The sequence below is a fragment of the Dromiciops gliroides genome, chromosome 1 (genome assembly GCF_019393635.1).
Source record: "Dromiciops gliroides isolate mDroGli1 chromosome 1, mDroGli1.pri, whole genome shotgun sequence".
In the NCBI taxonomy this organism is placed as follows: Eukaryota; Metazoa; Chordata; class Mammalia; order Microbiotheria; family Microbiotheriidae; genus Dromiciops; species Dromiciops gliroides.
This window is the reverse complement of record NC_057861.1, coordinates 488033562-488051809: the sequence shown is the minus strand read 5'-3', so window position 1 is coordinate 488051809 and position 18248 is coordinate 488033562. Positions and strand designations below refer to the sequence as shown.

The following is an 18248-nucleotide window of genomic DNA, read 5'->3' as shown; positions in this document are numbered from 1 at the left end:
GATTACTCCACCTGTGAAAGGTCTCTTGTAACAAAATAAAAGTTAAAAACAATAATATAATGGCCTCATCTGAAAGAGTATGCAATATTTCATATCTGTTGCTCTGCTCACCTCTAGAAAAAAATTTCTTGTAACAAATATACATAGTGAAGGAAAAACAAAATCCCTGAATGGCTACAAAATAAAAAACATATATGAGGGGGCAGCTAGGTGGCTCAGTGATTAAAGCACCGGCCCTGGATTCAGGAGGACCTGAGTTCAAATCCAGCCTCAGACACTTGACACTTACTAGCTGTGTGACCATGGGCAATTCACTTAACCCCCATTGCCTAAAAAAAAAAAACAAAAAAAAAAACACACACATATATGAATCATTCTGCACCTTAAATCAATTACATCTCTAATGGATAGCATGTTTCATCATTGGTTTTTTTTCAGTCATATCCAACTCTTCAAGATCCCTTTTGGAGTTTTCTTGGCAAATATACTGGAATGGTTTGCCATTTTCTTCTCTGGAAATTTTACAGATGAAACTAAGGCAATCAGGGTTAGGCGACTTGCCCAGGGCCACACATCTATAAGTATCTAAGGCCAGATTTGAACTCATGAAGATAAGTCTTCCTGATTCCAGGCCTGGCATTCTATCTACTTCACCACTTAGATACCCTTATTTCATCATTGGTCCTCTGGACTCTGGCTATTTTATTCATTATAGCTCTTAATAGCTTTCAGAGATTTTGTTTTCTTGTTTATTTTTCCAACATAGTTATTATATAAATTGTTCTGGTTCTGCTCATTTCATTCTTCATCAGTATTTGAAAGCCCTCAAAATTGTTGATTTCTATAATATTGATGTTATAGGATAAATTGTTTTGGGTTTTGCTTACTTAACTCTGCATCAGTTTATATGTCCTTCCATATCTTTTTGAAATCATATATTTCCTCAATTTTATAGTACAATAGTATTCCATCACATTGCTATGTTTTTCATGAGAAGGCTTACATTTTATGGTTTTCATTTTGTTCCATTTTAAGTTACCCACTTAACACTGGTATAGGAAACCTTCTCTCGGGGCTGAAACCTTACAACTACCACTCAAGAGTCCAATGCCCACTCATTATCTTATGTCCTATCTACTATATATTATAATACAAACCAAGGTTTTTTTCCAGAGTAGCCCTTAAAATGAGGATCTCATCTTCAATCTCAGTCTATTCTTCCCTATCATGAAAGATGCCCATTAAAGATTCCATTCTACATGTTAAAAACATATGATTGGGAGCAGCTGGGTGGCTCAGTAGATAAAGCACTGGCCCTGAATTCAGGAGGACCTGAGTTCAAATCCAGCTTCAGACACTTGACACTTATTAGCCGTGTGACCCTGGGCAAGTCACTTAACCCTCATTGCCCCACCAAAAGAAAAAAAAAGTAACCTCATTGTAGCTCTAGGAATTTTAAGAATTATCAGGTACCTTACAGATTATCTAGTCTGAAGCCCTCATTTTGCATATTTTAAAATGCTACAGAGCCAAAAGTGTAAATTTTATTATTCCCACTTTACAGAAGAAAAAAATGAGGCCCAGAGACATAAAGTGGGGTCTCCAAGCTCACCAAGCTCAAAAGTGGAAAGAACTCAAACCCAGATCTCCTGACTCCTGGTCCAACCTCAATACTCCTTTCATAATTTCACTAGCAGTAGCTCTTACTCAGTTAAATCCCAATCTAGAGGCAACTTTTGAGTATCCCTTTAAAGTGAACATAGCTGGATAAAGCTCTGGCCCTGGATTCAGGAGTACTTGAGTTCAAATCCAGCATCAGACACTTGACACTTACTTAGCTGTGTGACCCTGGGCAAGTCACTTAACCCCCATTGCCCCCCCAAAAAAAATAGACTTAAGTAGCATCTATACTTAACTCAGGAGTAAAGTGAACATAGCTAATAATAAAAACAAAAACAAAAAACTCTTTCCCGTCCTTTGCAGAGTTCCCTTACAATTCTATATCCTTCCTCCCAAAGGTAGTAACAACCACATGATTTATGGTGTTGTAGTCATCCTTAACATGGCTTCTCCCTTTGAGAAACTGTTAATAGAAGGATCAGAATTTAAGAATACTTCAAAAGATCAAATTTTACCAATTGCTGCAGTGCATTTTTTAACATCCATAAGGCAAAGAAAATAGAAATAGTAGAATGAAAATGTTTATTTCAAAAGAAAATTATAATATCTGTTTAAAATTATTTAAGTTCTATTTTCAGAGACAGGAGAAATTATAGTATAGTATAGTAAACATTATTTTTAATTGCATAAATTGACACACCTATCCTTCTGGTGCTAAAAATACCATTTCTTTCCCTCATTCATTCAGAAAAATCCTTTATTTCCATTGTTTCCTATATTACCCATTACAAATTTCTTTTTTTTCTGACTTCATCTCTCCTCTCTAGACATTACCCCACAAAAATTGCCTTTTTCCTTCTATTGCTTTATTTTTCTCAATCAAAAAGATTATATTTGCCTTCTTTTAAAAGGCATTATTGCCTGTTGGTTCACAATAAGGAAGAAAAACAGGCAGCTGGAAAAGAGAAGACTGTCTGAGTTTTGCTACCAAACCACCAGATTTTTCCAAGAAAACTGCCTTTCTAGCTTCCTATTTCTCTTGCAGTTTGGTCTTTCTGTTTCCTAACCTCACATGCTGATAACAGCAGCAAAAAACAGTCCTGGATTATCTGCCTTTTGCATACTGTCCAAGTGTGGAAAGTGTGGGAGAGAATTCCCATCATTGAGTCTGAAAGTGAGAGGTGGATATAACAGAAATTACAAGGCCAGAGAATTAAAAGTCTCTCCTGACATCTTCTCCCCTCAAAAGGAAGAGCAAAAAAATACATTGATCCATTAGGAGACATGCCCATTAGGGGACTAAGAACAGTAGTTAATTTCCTACTGTTTTCAATACTAAAGAACTGAGGATTGCAAGGACTTTTCAGTTTAAATTAACAGGTCCCAGTTATCACTGCAACTCATTAAACAAGTAAACAAGAAAGCTTATTTGCTTATAGATTCCTCCTTCTTTCTTCTCCAGGTTAACACAGAGAATAGAAGGAAGGTCAGTATCACTATAACATGGCCCTGTGGTGAATAATGTTCTCACTCGGTTTTTTGTCTTCTCTACAAGGTCAACTTCAGAAGGGTGAGCTTTTCTGCCTAAAGAAAGAAGTGGAAATAATAACTGACATTTGTATAGACCTTTAAAGTTTATAAAGTGGGTAATTTACATGATCTCATTTGACAACCCCCCCACACACACACACACCACACACACACACACACACACACCTCACCCCCACCTATGACAACCCCATGAGGTATTAACATTCCCATTTCCCAGAGAAGGAAATGGAAGCTCAGAACGGTTCGGTGACACTGTCCAGGATCACACAGCTAATGGGTATTAGAAGTGGGATTGGATCCCAGATGGCAAGTCCAATGTTATCTACTAGCCATATTAAGGTAACATAAACACACAGACTCCCTCCCTTTATGACCTTTCAAAGGAGCCAGAACAGTAAGAAGAGTTAGAGAATGAGGGGCATAACAGACAACATCCTAGGCTCAGAGTCCGAGAGATCTGAGTTCAAAATACCACTAAAATCACTACTTGTGTAACCTTGGGCAAGTGATTTAACTTCTCTCAGACTCAGTTTCCTCATCTGTAAAATGGAAATAACATTGCCTATTGCAATTATGTCATATGATTTTTGCAGATCACATGAGATTATATCAATGTAGTGAAATGACTGGAAATCAGGATACCTGGGTCTAGTCATTCAGTCAATAAACATATACTAAGCAGACACAGTGCTAAATGTTGACGATACAAACAAGGGTAAGACAGTTCCTGCTCTCAAGGAATAGAGGAGATAATATGCAAACAACTATGTATGAACAAGAGACAAACAGGATAAATTGGAACTAATCAACAAAATTAGCAGCAAGGAGAAATCAGGAAAGGCTTCCTGTAGGAGGTGGCATTTTAGCTGGGACTTGAAGGAAGTCAGGGAAGCTGGGAGGCAGAAATGAGGAGGGCGAAAGAGCATTCCAGGCATAAGAGACATCCAGAGAAAATTCCTGGAACTGAGAGATGGGGCATCTTACTTGAGCAAAAGCAAGGAGGCTAGTGACACTGGACTGCAGATTATATGGGAGTAGAGTAAGATGTAAGAAGACTCTAAAGTCTTAAAGACTCAAAGTCTAAAAGTCTCCCTTGGGGAAGTAAAGAAAGGAGTTAGAGAAATATTTTCTCAAGTGTCTTCCTTCTTGACCATTCTGCAGCCTTTGACACTATCAATCACTCCCTTCTCCTTGATACTCTCTTCTCTCTAAGCTCTCCTCCCACCTCTCTGACCACTCCTTCCCAGTATCCTTTGCTGGTCTTCATCCCAGCCATGCCTAGTGACCATGGGTATTTCCCAGAGTTCTGCCCTATATATTATTTGACTTAATGATCTCATTATTGACCATGGATTCAATAATTATCTCTAGTTTTTGTTTTAATTTTAATTTTTTTAATTTCTAAAATAAAAAAGCATTCCCATAACATAGTAAAAATGGGGGTGACGGGGGAGAAGATGATTGTACATGAAACTGCAAGTCTATTATATATAATTTGCTATTCCTTTAAAATATAAACTTATCATGTAATTTTTTTTCCTTTTTTTCACTCCCTACTTCCCACCTACCCCGTCATGGTATGCTGTGCAATGTTTTCCAATCTAATTACCACTCAAACCAATTTCCATTTACCTAAATGGGAAGACGTGTGGGTAAAACACAGAGAACCATAATCATCACATATCACACTTCCACAATGATGTCTGGGACAAACTTGAAAAGGAGTTAAACGAGGGGGCAGCTAGGTGGCACAGTGGATAAAGTGCCAGCCCTGGATTCAGGAGGACCTGAGTTCAAATCTGACTTTGGACACTTGACGCTTACTAGCTGTATGACCCTAGGCAAGTCACTTAACCCTCGTTCCCCTGGGGGGGGGGGGAAGAACTAAATTAAATGAGAGCAGCATTGGGTTAAGGAATCTTTCATTGATGAGTTTTTAAGTTATAGAAAGTAATATGAGATTGCTGGTAAACAATAAAACTTTTGTCATATCTCAGACACACATTCTAAAAGTAATTTTTAAAATTATTTTAATGGACTTTTTCTCCTGAAGTTTATATTGCTCTACTTTTTGTATTCTTTTTTTTTTTTGGCGGGGCAATGGGGGTTAAGTGACTTGCCCAGGGTCACACAGCTAGTAAGTGTCAAGTTTCTGAGGCCGGATTTGAACTCAGGTACTCCTGAATCCAGGGCTGGTGCTTTATCCACTATGCCACCTAGCTGCCCCCTACTTTTTGTATTCTTTAGTGAGAAAAATAGTGATGGTATTGACAGTCTTGGAAAGTGTAGGTTCTGCAGAATTCCAACACATTGACACATCACCATGCCAGAAATCTGCCATACCAACATTCCAGTTGAAATCTTGGAAGCTGTCAACTCTCCAAACTTCCTTGCCACTAAAATTTTATCCATCAAGGTCTTTCTAATCCCTGCCCCCAACATGAGCCCTCAAATATATCCCAAATAATGATAAATAAACTATAAAACATGTCTAATGTCACTGGCTCCCCCAACCCATTGTCAATATTCTGCTATAAAACTGTGGAGCCATGCCATATGATATAATATTATCCCATAAATTCTTACTGTTTGGTTTCATATCCAAGACATAGAGAAGGATCAATAAATGCTTCTATGATATGAACTGCTGTTCTCTTTGGGTACCCAAGGGATGGAGATGGAGAGTGGGAATGGGAGAGGGAGGGAAAGAGAGGGAAAGTAAGAGGGAGAAAGGAGAGAGGGGGGGGAGAGAGAAGAAAGGTTGAAACAGCAAAGCAAACATGGTATCTTGGATTAGGAGTCAGGACACCTGACTCTGATATGATGTACTCTTGGACAAATCACTTCTCTTTCTACTCAGTTTATCCTTTTTAATGGCATCTAAGGAGAACTGGAAACAATATTTTTATCAGTTGGGGAAAGGCTAAACAAATCATGGTACATAAATCTATTGGGATTTTACTGTACTGTAACAAATAATGAATTTGAAGAATTCAGAGAAGTCAGGTACATGTTTGTAATCCCAGATATAGAGGAGGCTCTTGAGCTTAGAAATTCTAAACTGAAGTAGACAGTGTAGATCAGGGGTACAAACTAAGATGGGCATTAAAATGGTGAACCCCCAGGAGCAGGAGGGCTACCAAATTGCTATAGTGAAACAAACTAGCCCAGTTCATAAATAAAGCAGGTAAAAGCTCCCATTGCTATCAGTAGGGGGATCAAACTCATGCATAGTAGTCTCTAGATTTCTAGCCTCAGTGAGATTGGGAGACTCAGTCTTAAAAATTACAATAATAATTCAGAGAAGCACAGAAAGATTTTTTGAACCTATGAAGAATGAAGTAATCAGAACCAGGAAAACAATGTTTTATACTGAGTGCAGCAGTGTAAATAGAAAGAACCAAAAAATATATATCAAACACTGTATAATTATCAGGTCCAATCTTGAAAAATATGTACCTCCCTCCCTTCATTGCAGAGGTGGGGACTATGGGTGTGAAATAATATAAATGCTCTTAAAATGTGGTTGATGTACTGCTTGGTTTTGCTGAAATTTTTTTCTTCTCTATCTTTTTAAATCTTGGTTACAAAAATGGACTCCCTGGGTATATTTGAAAATAAATGTGATGTAAAAGCAAAAGTTATCAATAAAAATAAGTTATTTTTCCCTAATAAGAAAGTTATCAAGGTTCTCAAAAGAATTGAAAAGTGTTAACCATATGAAAGAATGCACTAAATCACTAATAATAAGAGAAATGCACATCAAATCAACCTTGAGTTTTCAAACCATACCTAGAAAATTGTTAAAAATGATAAAAAGATTGGAATAGTCAGTGTCAGAGAGGTTGTGGAAAGATAGCCGTGCTAATACATTGTTGGTGGAGCTGTGAAGTAGTACAATTATTCAATAAATGGTTATAATATCCATATCCTTTGCTAGGCATATGCCCCCATGGAGGTCACTGATAAAAAAGAAATTCCATATACACCAAAATATTGATAGCAGAACTTTTTTGTGGTTGCAAAGAACTAGAAACAAAGATGAGTATCAATTAAGGAATGGCTAAACAAACTGTTGTACAAAATGTAATGAATTACTTCAACAAATGACAAATATGATGAATAGAGAGAAGCAAGGAAAGGCTTACATGAACTTATGTTCATTCATTCATTCATTTAATGCGAGGTGTCCTGATCTCTTTTTGAAAGGCCTATGCAAACATAAGCTCCTGACATTAGCCAGCATGATGTGCCACCAAAAGAGGCAGTCAAATCTTGGGAAATTCACAATCAATTTTTCTTATAATTACATGGGCACTGAATTCACTTGACAGCAAACAAAATTAGATGCCCAGGATGAGGAGGAAGGAGTGTAAACAAATTCTTACATTTTTGACCGACCTCGGTGGCTTCCTTTAAGTCCCAACTAAAATCTCACCTTCTACAGAAAGTCTTCCCCAACTCTCTTAATTTTGGCTCCTTCCCTCGGTTTATTATCTCTTATTTATCCTGTATATACCTTCTTTTGTAGATATGTGTTTGCGTGTTGTCTCCTCAAGCTCCTTGAGGGCAGGGACTGCCCTTAGTGCAATGTCTGGCAAAGAGTAGGTACTTATTGATTGATTATGAATAATCAATTATTGCCTTAGCTTCACACACACACAAAGAGTGATTTGCCAAATTTTGAATAGTTGGAAAAAACCAATACTGGTCCCAGAAAACATAGAATTAAATATACCTCCATCCTCTTGGTAAGGAGGAAGGGAACTCTGAGGACAGAATATCAGACCCATCATCAGACAGTGATAGCACTCATTGTTTTTCCTTAACTGTTTTTCTTTGTTAAAAGGAAGGCTCCAGGGGCAGCTAGGTGGTACAGTAGATATAGTACTGGCCCTAGATTCAGGAGGACCTGAGTTCAAATCTGGCCTCAGACACTTGACACTTACTAGCTATGTGACCCTGGGCAAGTCACTTGACCCTCATTGCCCTGCAAAATAAAAGGAAGGTTCCAGTTCTTGGAATGGGAACATATCTATGGAGGAAGAGAGGGACAATATCCAAAAATGGATTTGTATTTAGAATCATGGATTTAGAATCATAGAGGGTCAAAGCCATAGGGTTCCTTAGAGATAATCAAGCCCAACCTTTTTTTTTTTTTGACTGTTAAGGGAGATTCCTCTAAAATTTTCATAGAAAACAGATAAGATTATCTGTTAAAAAAGGGTGCTTTGTTGTTATCCAACTTATGAGAAAGAGTGAGGTTGTCAGATCTCTAGTGTCAAGTAGCCAACATTAACAGTGCTTTGAGCTTTCACAAAGTCTTCCATATACATATCTGACCTTATTCTCACAACCTCATGAGATGGATGTTTTATTATCCCCATTCTACAGATGAGGAAACTGAATGAAAGGAAGGAAACCCTTTTTATGGGAGGAGGGCAGTCAAGGTAGAATTCCTGTCTAGGAAGGAAAAAGCTGGGCTATAGCTTCTTTCCATCCCTCCAGTTGTCTCCATCCCACAGTCTGGGGAGGGGGGTGTTTTGTTTTATTTAAGTGCAGCTATAGCAGTAGTATCTCATACTCCCTCCATGTCTACTGACTGTCTCCTCTTCCTAACATCCCCTTTCTGGGGCTTAGTCATTGCTTTAAACTCTGTTCTTGCTTTGGGGTCTTGGAGTTATTCAAGTCTCTAGGCTAGCCATACTGCACAAGGCCAACTTTCACATTTTGGGATCATGGATATTGTAGCCTCAAAGCTCTTCTGGGGTCCAGAGACAAGGGGGTCAAATCTCCAGTTTGGTGCTGGGAGAGGTGCTTCTGGAGGCAACAAAGGCTGACTCTTTTTTTTTTTTTTTTGGTGAGGCAATTGGGGTTAAGTGACTTGCTTAGGATCACACAGCTAGTAAGTGTTAAATGTCTGAGGCCAGATTTGAACCCATATCCTCCTGACTCCAAGGCCAGTATTCTATCCATTATGCCAGCATGGTTCTGCAATAATACACTCTATACGATAAGGGCATTGTTTCTGTTAGAGGGCAGAATTGCCAGTACAGGTCCTTCAGTCACTCATTTAAGCCAATGAGGATGAAACACTAAGTGCCCTGTTATAATAGACCATGTATAAATAATGTCCAGTGTACTTTGCTACAGTAAAGATCACAAGTTATTTTTGTGGCTGGCTGGTATCGACCAAAAGTCATTTTGTTCATTTGAGACAATGACGGCTGAAATTATTGACTCCTACTGAGCCATGATAACATTACTGCACTGTTTCCAAGGGCTTTAAAAATAATTGAACCACACATTCTAGCTCTGTCAAGAAATGTCTTCTCCCACCTGTAAGCAACAAGCCCCCAAAGTCTGGAAGTTGGGTCCACAGCTAATGAAAATGAGTGTTCACTGGAAAGAGGAAGACACATCTTGGGACTCAAGGCATCCAAGAACAAAAAATAACCATTTCACCTGCCTGAGGTGAGGTTTTGCAAACTTAGAAATGATGGTTGGTATAGGAACTAAAGAAACAATTATTTAGAAGCCATTTTAAAATACAGTCATTTAGAACCACAAACAAAAATCCCTTCATAATAACTTTGGATCCCTTGCCAAACAAAACCACAACTGTCATTTAAATCTAGAAGCCATTAATATTAGCTGGTTATTCCCACTATGACAGTATGGAACAGTGAATAGACAACTGGCCTCAAAGCCAGGAAGACCTAAGTTTCAGTCCCACCTCTGACATATCCTGATTGTATTATACTCATTGAGTCATTGGACTCTAATTTAAATGTTCAGGGCTCTAAGTGGTTCAGGCCATACTTGGGAGCATTGTACCAAACATGCTGCCTACTGGGCACATGTGACCCACAACACTCCCAACTGTGGCCTGAACCAGATGAAAATGAAGTTCCTATCTTATTTTAATATAGTGATATAGTAATGAAAAAAGAAATATGTAAACATGTATGGTTTTCTAGGGTCAGCCAGATAGTGTGGTGGATAGAGTGCTGGGCCTGGTGTCAGGAAGACTCATCTTTCTGAGTTCAAATCTGGCCTCAGACACTTACTAGCTGTGTGACTCTGGGCAAGTCAATTGACCCTGTTTGCCTCAGTTTCTCATCTATAAAACAAGGTGAAGGAAATGGCAAACTATTCCAGTATCTTTGCCAAGACAACCCAAAATAGAGTCAGAAAGAGTCAGACCCAACTGAAACAACCAAACAACAAGAAGTGGTTTTCTAAATCAATATGTGGCCCATAGGGATTATGTATTGTTAGTCTGATCTAGTCTACTAAGACTACATATTGCAAGAAAGGTACCAACTTGCATTGGGAGAGGGAGCAACTTCACCCAAGAATTCTCAGAAGTGATAAAAAATCACAGGTTTGGTCCCTATATAAAAGACATACACAAATATTGAATGTTGTCACATTTGTTCTCACCTTCTTCCACCAGTTCACAGGATTATAGACCTACAGTTAGGAGAGATTTCAGAAGCCATATACTCATCAGTTTACAGGTGAGGAAACTAAGATCCAAACTAGCTAAATGAATTTTGACCAAGGTCCCACAAGAAGTGTCAGATGTAGGATTTGAATACAGACCAGGTTTGAACACAAGCTCTCTGCTGCCTTCCTTCAAGACCTTTGAACTGTCTCTTGATGCTCCCTCCCTATATTTCCTATAGCTCTGCCTGTATCTCCTCTTTAACACTTAATATATTCTTCCTTTGAAAGATAAGCAGCAGTAGTAATGATAATAATATATAACATTTATGTGGTGCTTTACGTTTTGCAAAATACTGTGCAGAAATCTCATTTTATCCTCACAACAATCCTAGCAGGTCAATGTTGCTATTATTCCAATTTTATAGAAGAGAAAACTGAGGCAAATGGAGGTTAAGTGGTGTGCCCAGGGTCACACAGCTAGTGAATGTCTGCTTCCTGGTTCAGTGTTCTATCCGCTGCATCCTCTGCCACCTAGGCTCTTGTGCACCTGTCCTTCACCACCCCTTTCTCTCATTTGAACTGTGGTAGAGCCTTCTGAGCTCATATTGATCTGATCAGCCACAGTCACACACTGGGTACCTTAACCCCAACACAGAGATGATATTTTGGTCTTCTTCAAGAGCGAAGGATAACAACCATACAATATCCCCACTACAATATATTACTAGTTCTACTGCAGTCCCCGAAATAATAACTAACATTTGTTTCATATTTTTGAAGTTTTCAAAGTATGAGCTTCACACTAACCCTGTGAGGCAGGTCTTATTATCTCCATTTTCCAGATAATGAAACTGAGTCTTGAAGAGATTAAGGGCTTTGTCCACAGTCACAGAGTTAATAAGTATAAGAGGAAAGATTCAAACCAAGGCATCCTGGTTCAAAGTCCATACGTCTTTCTACCCATCCTTCCCACCCATCCCCCACACCTCCCACCCTCCGCTCCCCTGCCCCAGCCAGGCTGCAGATACTTGGTACTTAATAAATACTTGGTGCCCTGAAACTGAATCGAATGAAGTTTCCAGGTTTTGTGCTCTTCTTTTTTGCCCTATTATGTTGCTTTTGTCCTAGAAGGGATTTCAGAAGCCCAACTGAGTCAGCTCTTGTACTGTAGAAAACCCCACCACTATAAGGTTGCTATAGAAAGAATACAGAAGGGTATGATGCTGGAATCTGGCATGCTAAGGTGCTCAACTCACCTGGAGAAAACACCACATTTAAAAAAAAAATTAGCTTAGGAAAGTGGGAAGCTTTCCTTTTTTTTTTTCTTTTCCAAAGGGGCACAAGCCTTCTCCCAGTTTAACCTCGTGTGACCTTTGAACTTCAAGGGAGGTCATCTGCATGTTACTATTCCCAGCTGTCTTTCTGTCTCCCTGCCCAATTGCAGGCCCTTAGCCCTTTCCATTTTGTGGCGGTATTGATCTGTTGGCAGCAATGGGCTGGATAATTAGCCAGGAATTAGGGTTTCTATTACAGCCAGGAGGCTGCCCCAGCTGATTTATCACCTGAATAATTTACTGTGATTGAAAGGAAATTAAAATGAACTCCATTTGACAACTGTGCGCTTTTATGGGCTTTAGAGAAGACTCAAAAGCCAAATTAATCGCCTGGTGTTGTTTAATAGTCTACTGAGAGTAAATATGGGAAGGATTTTCTCTGTTGATGGGCTTTCTTGGGCTGGATTTAGGAGGTTTTTTTGCTCCCACCAATAAAACTACAGACAGAATCAAAGGGAGTTTTGCTCAAATAGATTCTGCTGTTTAAAAAACAACAACAACAATAGTAATAATAACAACAGCTCTCTTTTTAAAAAAATGTATCCTCCTCCAAGGTTATTTTTATCTACCTGATACATAGGGGAAAAATGGAATTGCTTTTTCAATAATATTTTAAAGGAAATACTTAATTTCCTTGAGAATATGTCTCCATTAACTCCTACCTCATGCATCCTCATATGTCCCATTCAATTATTTCTCTTTTGTTCTCATAGCGTATAGATCCAAACCCACAAGGTAATGTTCAGAAGCCAGAACTGTATATTGGGTGTAATGGAAGTGTGGTAATGATAATCAAGGGGCGCTGCACAAATATGAAGCTGGATTATTTCATTTAAGTTCTTATTTCTGAGAGGATAAGGTATGTATGTATATGTATTTGGATATGACTGCTCTGGGTGCATAGAGCCTAGGCATATTCTTGGGTGCTATGCTGTACATATGTTGGCTATGCAAACATCCGTGCCAGTGGCCAAGTCAGTCAAACAGCCAAGAAATTGTAGGGAGGAGAGGGTGAGAAATAAAGCAAATCATATCCCAAATGGTTCATCCTCTCATTTTGTTGCAGATACAGCCAAAAAATCATGTCAATCATCACAAAGGACATTATGTTATCATTTGGACAATTATTCACCCTTCTCCCTCTTTCGAAGCATAGGGGATAAAGAGACAGCCTTGGAAGCAGGAAGACCAGGGTTCAAGTCTCCCTCTGACACATACTCAGGGGGTGCTGGAGTCAGAGCTGACTGGAACTATAAAATTAGAGCTTGATTTATTGTTTTATTGATTTCTAGACTCAAGAAAAACTATTAATAATGCAGATTAAACTTTTTTAAAATACGCATATATTCCAAAGAATCTGGTTGTTAAACATTTTACCAGTATACCCCTGGATTGCCCTATAAACATTGCTAGAGGTCAACAGGAAAGAAGTAAATGATGTCATCAGCAGACTAGAGGCCCGGTGATTGTACGATGATGAGGACGATGATGATGATGATGACAATGATGATAACTGTCATTTATATAGAGTTCTCGGGTTTGCAAAATGATTTCCAACCATTATCCCATTTGAACCTCACAATACCCCTCTGCATATTAATTGTGTGACCAGGGGCAAGTAAGTCACTTAACTTCTCAGTATCCCAGGCAATTCTTGGTAGGAATGCTAACTCTGCCACTTACTACCCATGGAATGGATGATCATTTAAAATGGACAAATCATTTAACTCTCTGAGCCTCAGTTTCCTCATCTGTAAAATTAGACCCTGGACTAGAAGTTCTATGATCCTATTAGGTTACATGTGAGTCACAGGATGGAGTTTCCACACAAGGAGTCCACTGCACAGGTTCATTCCAGCTGATTGATAGGTAGATACAAGCATGGGCAGCTAGATGGAGCCATCGTGGGCCTGGAATCAGGAAGACTCATTTTCCTGAGTTCAAATCTGGCCTCAGACACTTAAGTAGCTGTGTGACCCTGGGCAAGTCACTTAACCCTGTTTGCCTCAGTTTCATCATCTATAAAATGAGCTGGAGAAGGAAAAGGCAAACCACTCCAGTATCTTTGCCAAGAAAACCCCAGATGGACTCACCAAGAGTCAGACACAACTGAACGACAAAAGATACAGGCATGTATGCCTGTATACATACATCCTTTTTTTGAACCACAAGGCAGATATGATACTTACAAATCATTGCCACTTCTGAATATCTATCTTTCAAGATTGATAGGATTAATTGCTAGTCAGACTCCCCTTGAATACCCTTGAATATCTTTTCCCCTTCAAATACTAAAGCCATATCGTCAAAGCCATCATTTGTCAAAAGTTATTGCCTAGCAGGAAACAAGGGTATGTCATTCATAGTCCAGTGCCCATGTGCATACAGTGATCCTCTAGCTCCTCCTCACCTTTCATCTCTCCTAATTACTGCACATTACAAGAAGGTGAACCAGATTAACTGGAAAACACTGAGTCAGCCATTGCGCCTTGTCGAGTTCAATCTCAGGCCCAGGCTTTGTGCCTGACCATCCAATATCAGGCTGGTCCATTAGGACCATCAGCCTTATTCAGAAGGATGTTGTAGGAACTTTAACAAAGTGCAATGTCTTCAAGGGTGATCAAGCCGACTGCTGAGCATCTACTTAGTTTGAGGGAGGCAGTGTGGCAGGAAGAGTGAAGAGAACACTATATCTAGAGTCAGAGCCCATGGATTTGGAGTCCAGTTCTATTCCTTGCTGTCTGTATGACCTTAGGCAAGTCACTTCCCCAAAACCATAACTAGGAATTCCAGCGTCTGGGGCAAGTTCAGTTGAGCCAGAAGGGGATATAATGGGAAGGTGAATAGGCCAATGATGTCGAATTCAAACAGAAATGAATGGGCAGTATATTGACTTAGAAACCACAAATTGACATTATGTTGTACTATATTTTGGAGGCAGCTAAAACAGAGTGGATAGGATGCTGAGCCTGCAGTCAGGAAGATCTTCCTGAGTTCAAATCTGGTCTCAGACACTTACTAGCAAGTCACTTTGCCTTGTTTACCTCATTTTCCTCATTGGTAAAATGAGCTGGAGAAGGAAATGGACAACCACTCAAGTATCTCCACCAAGAAAACCTTAAATGGGGTCACAAAGAGTTGGACATCACCGAAGTGACTGAACAACAGCAAGTTGTATTTTTACTTATTTTGTATAATAGTTAGGAAGATAAAATAAGATAATATCTATAAAGCACCTAGCACAGTGCCTGGCACATAGTAGATAATAAATGTTGTTTTTTTCCTTTTCCCCACCTTTTCCTATTTTGGAAACACTTGGCAAATTTTAAAGCACTAAATAAATGCTAGCTATTATTATTGTTTTTGTTATTACATCAGTCTCTACCCTCACTGGGGAAAGGCAGGTACCAAGAGATAGGCCCAAGAGAAATTGTACCAGGCATCACTTGGGCCAATGGAGACCTCACTTCAAAATGAGGCACAGGGCAATGGTTGCCCATCTTCCCCACATCAATGACCTGGGTCAAAGCTCCAATTGCACCATGTTTGGGGTGGCTCTGACATCTCTCTGGGCCTCAGTTTTTTCATCTTGCAAATGAGGTTATTGGACTTCATTATTTTCTCTAGGGTCCCTCCCAGTTCTAAATTCTATGATACTAATTCTCTACCAAATCTGCTGGCTCCTGAAAGATACATTTCTCACAGATCATAAAAAATAACTATAGATCTTCAAGGAAAGTTCTTTTGGTGATAAACTGTGGGGTGGGGGGATGGCATTTAACCTACCATTTAAGAATATCTACAGATAAAGGAAAAATATTTTCCTGTAGTTGACAAATGGCTGAATATTTATAAAAAGTATTTTTTTTGTTTTTAATGGTAACAATTTTTGATTCATTTATTTGGAAAAAATTATGCCAGTGCTAGACTTAGAGTCAGGAAGAACTGGGTTTGAGGTTGACCTTAAACAGTAGCTGTGTGACCCTAAGGAAATTCCTTAACTTCTCTGAGCTTATTGCTCTATAAAATGGGATGATGATAGCACCTGCCTCAGAGGGTTGTCAACAGGAACAAATGAGACAATGTATGTAAAACACTTAGTTAACTTAAATCACTATGTAAATATGAGATATTTTTATTCTTCTTATTGCTATTAGCATAGCTCCAGTCCAACTCAGCTACCACTGATTTTTCTTCTTTTCCCAATATCCCCAATGCCTAGAATAGTGGCTGGCACATAGTAGGTACTTAAATGCTCAAGTTGATTGATTTATTGCTTGGCCAGTTGATTTACTCCAAGAACAATACTATACACATTATACTAGTGTTATCTGAAATCTACTAAAAATGTTAAAGAAGTTATTCATCCTATGCTGCTCTGTGGGAATAATGGTGTGGGATTTCTCAAAACATAGTTCCAACCAAACCTAAGATTTCAGGCTACAACCTGAGCCATTAAATAACCCTTTAGTAATACCTGAGGTGTTTCTTACTTACTCATTATCCCCAAAATCAAAAAGTAAAAAGTAGCACTCTCTCATTGGATATCATCACATACTCTTATGTTGTGTTTATATTCTAAGTTGTTTTATTTATTTATAGTTTATTTCTAGGTTATAGCTCCCCTACTAGATTATAAGCATTTTGAGGGCAGGGAACTGCCTTATTTATCTTCGCATATTCTCTAGTCTAGTAGAGTACTTTGCACATGGTAGACACTGAACTAATAATTCTAGTGGATGAATGAATGGATGGATGGATGGATTGATTGATTAATGAACAAATGTCATTCCTAAGAATGAATTCTGTCAGATTAGCCATGGCTGAAAAGGTAAGAACCTTTGTTGGCTCTTCTTGCTAAATTTTAAATATTGCACTTTTGGAAAGCCCACCAAAGCAAAAGATGGAAAGCTATAAAGACAAGGTGGCTAAGAAAGTGGTTGGTGGGTGAGAAAAATGGTCAATAAAGAATGTTTTTTAAGACTGAAGGTGTAGAAATTAATTTGTAATAAGGTTCTGCTTGGGAAACTCAGTATAACCTACTGTGATTCTGTATGAAGGAATGGTTTTGGAGAAAAGCAGAGAACCAAGAGAATTTCTAGTAAATATCTGAGGCTGCATTTGAACACAGGACTTCCTGAGTCCAGGCCCAGTGCTCTATCCACTATGCACCTGATGCAAAGAGTGATCTTTTCACCACTCCTCCACCTATATTTCTACCTACTAAAATCAGGTTCTGAGATTTTCTATGTTCAACTCCCTCCCAGGGCCTGACTATTCTTAACTCCCAGTGATGATCATGGTGACAGGCCCTCCCTCTCTGTATGCTGTACTGCAAAGATTCTGCCTCCTCATGCTGACTGTTTGGCCCCTTTATTCTAATGGACCAGCCAAGGAATCCCCTCAATTTATACCTGCTCCAGGAAAGGAATAAGCACTGTGGGTGTTAAGTCATTTTTAGTTGCACCCAACTCTCCATTGCCCCATTTGGCGTTTTCTTGGCAGAGAGATAGTGGAGTGGTTTGCCATTTTCATCTCCAGCTCATTTTGCAGATGAGAAAACTGAGTCAAATAGGGTTAAGTGACTTGCCCAGAGTCAGACAGTTAGTAAATGTTTAAGGCCAAATTTGAACCTGTGAAGATGAGTCTTCCTGACTCTAGGCCCGGCATTCTATCCCGTGTGTCATCTAACTGCCCCCAAGTATTATAAAGAAAGGAGGGGAAAATATCTGCTGGAATAGAAGACAAGATACCTGGATTCTAAGTCCAACTTTTTGCTGAAGCAAGTGAAATTACCTGTGCCTTCATTTCCCCATATGTAAAAAAGGAGCTAACAGTACTTGCCCTAACTATTCCACAGGGACGTGATGCGCAGGAAGTGAGGCAGTCTACATGAAAATTCTTCCACTAAATCACAGAATCGAAGAGTGGGGAGGATGATTAGAAGCGATCAAGTCCAGCTCCCTGAACATCAGTCCCTTCCATGATATCTCCCAAAAGGGGTCATCTAACCTTAGCTGGAAAACCTCCAGAAACAGGTTACTTGTGACCTTTGGAGGGGCGCCATTTCAGTTTTGATCAGCTCTGATCTAATTTCTAGGTCTAGTTCAAATATGAACCCTTATAATCATCCACCCATTCCTAGCACTGTTCTCTGTAGCCATTCAGAAATCAAATCCTCATTTCTACACATTTGGACACAGTTCCTGTGTCCCACCTAAAGTTTTTCCTCTGAAGACTAAATATGCCCAATATTATTTTTTAAAATACTTTAAAAGCATCTTATTATTT

The 18248-nt window shown here is 39.0% G+C and overlaps 1 protein-coding gene across 1 annotated transcript in view; it reads right to left on the bottom strand.

Moving 5' to 3' along the window:
• PAX5 (paired box 5) overlaps positions 1–18248 on the bottom strand; it is a 332623-nt gene that overhangs the window by 193684 nt on the left and 120691 nt on the right. The gene's annotated exons all lie outside the window — the stretch shown is intronic.